The 4,755-nt window shown below is 33.1% G+C and overlaps 1 non-coding gene across 1 annotated transcript; it reads left to right on the forward strand.

The window, feature by feature from the left end:
• The first annotated feature begins 562 nt into the window (after window positions 1-562).
• LOC145091089 (small nucleolar RNA R71) lies at window positions 563-669 on the forward strand. The gene has a single exon (XR_013701977.1). It is a non-coding gene; the product is annotated as a small nucleolar RNA R71 (small nucleolar RNA).
• Window positions 670-4,755: the final 4,086 nt, after the last annotated feature.

A 4,755-nucleotide genomic window follows, 5' to 3' on the forward strand; every position in this document is an offset into this window, starting at 1 on the left:
CTTTTCCGAAGCTTCCATAAACTTCATCAACATAGTCTCTAGATCGGGTTTCTTCTCGGTTGGTCGCTGCTCCTTTTGATAAAAGCCTCGACCTGTCTACCTATACTTCTCTTCTTTTTGCTTCTTATACTCTTCATATGGCAGCCACTCCTTCTTTGGTTTCCTCCAATCCTCATCAAACTTATCCCCACTCGAGTAGCACACTTGAGCTTTTTTGTTCCCAAAATCATCTAAATTGCAATCCTTGGTTAAGTGTGGACCACTATATCTCTCGCAACCCACTCTTATGGCATGTATTGACTGGTCCATTTGTGTTATCCTTCGATCCAAATTATTCAGCATAGCCATCACAGCTGCTATTTCTTCAGTTTGGGCCCCTCCACCGCCTTTGATTCCATCTTGCCTAGGTTTGTGGTATTCGCGAGAGTGCTTCGCGAATTCTTCAATCAGCTCCTTGACCTCCCTTGGATTTTTCTTTGTCAAAGGTCCTTGAGAATCAAGGAGTTGTCTTGTCATAACGTTGACCCCATCATAGAAGATTGACATCTCTTGTTGCACATTTAGATCATGCTGAGGGCAATTTCTAAGCAAGCCCTTGTACCGCTCCCATGCTTCGTATAATGACTCCCCCAACTGTTGCTCAAAGTTGGCTATTGCCTTCTTGAGTTTGGCTATCTTGGATGGCGGGCAAAACTGGTCCAGGAATTGCTCATGCATTTTAGCCCAAGTGGTAATTGTACCCGGTGGAAGTGATTTTAACAACTCCTTAGCAGCTCCTTTGAAAGTGATGGGAAACATCCTAAGCAAGACTGTGTTTCTGTTGACATTGGGACATTGAAGTAATCCGCAATGTCGTTGACTTCATCTAGATGCTTAAAAGCATCCACATGATCTTTCCCACAGAATGGGATATCCTTCAGTGCAGTCAAGATGTGTTCCTTCAACTTGAATGTGGCAGTGGCAGGTATTGCGGGTTGAACTAAACCGGGACCCACATCTTCTCAGATCCGCTTCTTGTAAGCTCCCATGGACATCTCTTCAATTGCTGCCATCTCATTCCTTGGCTCGTTCTCGGGTTCGCTCGTATGTTCTTCAAATTCCAGCTCGGTATCGTATTCGGATTCGGTTTGAACGGGTATATGATCCAAGTGCTCAAAATTGCTCTTGTGCCTCGAGGATGAACTTGACTCTTCTGTCTTCTTTTCTGACTTCCTTGAAAAGCTGACTTTAATTGTTGTAAGGGTGTCTTTTTCTTGTGAATTGCAGACTCGGGATCTTCAAGTGGTGGCACCAAGGGTGTGTTTGAGCCTCTGGTCATGAACTCCTACAACTCGCTAAACTAAAAACGTAAAACTGAACTAAAATAAGAAAATACTAAAAACTGAGAATTTCAACTTTCACGTCGTGAGTTTATAAAACTCACGTCATGAATTTTGTGACAGAAAACAAAATTTTTTTTGTTATATGCTAATCAACTAAGCTAAGCTAATAAACAAAAATAAATAACCAATTAACCTTTTTGCATATTTTATTCCACAAAGAGGGTCGATTAATCTAATGCAACTAAATAAACTAATAAATGTGTCGCTCCCCGGCAACGGCGCCAAAAACTTGATGCGCACGAAAGTACCCACTAATTTTAATATTTATAACCTAATAAACTTAGACTAACTATGCACTTATAGGCAGTGTACCTAGTCAGATTACAGTATAGCTTGGGTAAGTCGGGTGTCGATCACAGGGAACGGTGTTACTAATTAATCTACTTACTATTAAATTAACCTAATTATTAACAAGTTTATAAGGGTTTTTATCTTATTTTACAAGATCAGACGAACTTAATTCAAATTCAATAAGTAAAAACACACTCTTATTTAGTTTGAATCCACTTCTTCCTTATGGCTAGCTAATGATTATGGATTATCGAGTTGGTTTTAGTTGTATTAGTAATTTAGTTCTAAATTTACCAATAATTAACTAATTCATGTCAAACTATGTATGTTCACACACAATTAGACACTGAACTAATTATGAATGTAAATATGTTATGTAAGATTTGTTATATAAACGCAATTATAGTCACAATACACGTTCTCTAGCACAGCTAAGCTTATTTACTCTAATTAATAACTAAGATTGGTCAATCCTAGCTCTAACAATTCAATGTTCACTAAATCATTAGGTAAACAAGTTCATGTAGTTAATGGTCACTAAGCTACACAGAACATGCAATCAAGCAATTAGAGAAACAAACATAAGCATGCTAGTTAATTCAAATCAAACACAAGCGATTTTACCAACGAAATAAATCCATAAAAATTGAGCTATTCATAAGTTGGAAGCTTCATCTAGCTAAACAAGAGTAGCTAGATTCAGCTGCTCATCATAGCAACTAACAAACTAACAAAAATTGAAGTGATATAAAACATTTTCTTAATTAACAAAAATAAACTAAATTATGGACCTTCACTCTTTTAGGTATTGAAAGCCTCTTCCTAAAACTTTTTTCTGCTCAAAATCGTCTTCTGGAACTCCTCTTTCTAGCCGAAAGTTCCCTCTATTTGTAATGGTCAAGGATTTATATAGTTGCTGATATCCATAAATTCACGTCGTGAATAATAAGAAATTCACGTCGTGAGTTGTAGATAACCTTGCCCGTCAAGGATTCCTTCACCCGCGTACATATCTTCTAGATCCAACTCTTCATGTCGTGAATCCTTTAATTCTCACGTCGTGAGAACGTTTTTTCCAGATTTTCTTCTCTTTTAATCTTTTAATTCCCAAAGTTTCTTTCTTTAACGCTTTTAGTCCCTTTTCTTCAAAATGTCTTCTTTTTGGCTGCAAATAACATTTAAGCTCATAAGTACCATTATTCTAAACAAATTATCAACTTATTAATAAAAATGTACTTCAATATTGCCTAAAAATAGGTATAAATATGGCAATATCACTATACCAAATAAGCGGGAAAATATTTATGAAATAACTGTAGAGGTGACACGTGGCAAAAGAGGGCTTTACAAAAATGACATGTGGTAGCTAGATGATTCATTTATTAGAATAGAAGATTTAAGTTAAATTGTAAAACTATCTACATTAGAGCTGACAGAAATCGACCCAACCCACCAACCCAACCCAAAATTAGCAGGTTTGGTTGAGATTTTCAACCCATTTAAATTAAATAGGGCAACCCGTCTAACCCATTTAATTAAATAGGTTGGGTCGGGTAAAAATTATCAACCCGTTTCAACCCACCAACCCATTTAAGTTTAATTTATATTTAATTTAGTAATTATTTAAATATTATCTTGTATTAATCTAAGGTGCTATTTGTTTTTTTAAGAAACCTATTCAAACCACCCAAAGTCCCTCTTGCAGCAGTTTGTTTTTCGGAAGGCTGCAGACTACAAAACTTATGCGCATTTGTTACGTGACACACCACTTGACTTGCCTCTTCAAACCTCTTCAACTTTCATTTTTTCCAAGTGTTTTTTTTTATTTTGGTTTAAATTTTTTTTAATTTATTTTTTTTTAAAAAAAAAACTTTGATTTTTTTAGACTTTTATTTACAGATTTTATACAATTTCCTTTTAAAGTTTCCATAAAATTTTTTAACTTGATTTTAAAAAAAAAGAAAAAAAAAACAACTTGTTTTTTACCGTTTCTGTTAATAATATTTTCAATTTCAGTTGTATCTTTTTTAACGTGTGCAATTTTTTACAAATTTTTTATACATCGTTTGCAATACTTTCTTAATTTTTTTTATGTTTTTTAAAATTAGTTTTTTGTAGAATAAAATTGTTAACTTCTTTTATATTTTTTATTTTTTTTAAATTTTAAATTTTTGTTTTTTTATATGTTCTTTTTAGTATTCTTTCAATGTTTTAAAAGTAGAATTATTAAAATTTCAGTGTTGAGAACTATTTCAGTTTATAGACTAAATTTATTTAAATTTCAGTTTACTGTAGTAGTCTGCAGATGTTAAAAAACATATATGCTTTTTATTATAGGCTGCAGCCGTTTGTTCAACCTCTTCTGCTACAGATGATTGCAGAGGTGGTCCGCAGACTTTATGAATTTCCTCTTCAGAAAAACAAACAACACATAAAGTATTAGTTTATAAATTACAATGTTCGTATTATTATTTATGTTTAAAAAAATAGAATCTTAATTCCTACCTTTTTTTGGCACAAACAACACTAGCCACTTTAAAAAATCACTTAGAAAATACATAACTTTAAAGTTATTTGAACAATTTCTTTGTATATGTGAATTGGGATTGTGTTATGTCATACTTTGAAACTTTATTTAAATCTATAACGAATATAAGTGGTTTAATCTTTAGTTAATTAATTTATTTATTTTTATTTTAAATTGGTCAACCCAAATTTATCCAATTTATTTAGTAGGTTGGGTTGAAAACTACATAAACGGGTCAACCGGTGACAACCTATTTATCTGAAAGGTTTGATTGGGTTGAAAATATCAACTTATTTAAATAAACACATTGGATAGGATTGAAATTTTCAATCCAATTAATAAATGGGTTGAACCCATTTAAATAAACACATTGGATAGGATTGAAATTTTCAATCCAATTAATAAATGGGTTGAACCCGAATCCAATCAAGGTCGATTCATTATCAACTCTAATCTAGACTACACCATTTTTAATTTTTTAAAACAAATAAAATGTTAATGCATCAAGACACCAACGATTTACAAGTTTTCCTTTTTTTTTCCTCGTCTCTCTAA

This window comes from Lactuca serriola, chromosome 2 (assembly GCF_051521515.1).
Source record: "Lactuca serriola cultivar US96UC23 chromosome 2, Lser_US96UC23_V15, whole genome shotgun sequence".
In the NCBI taxonomy this organism is placed as follows: domain Eukaryota; kingdom Viridiplantae; phylum Streptophyta; class Magnoliopsida; order Asterales; family Asteraceae; genus Lactuca; species Lactuca serriola.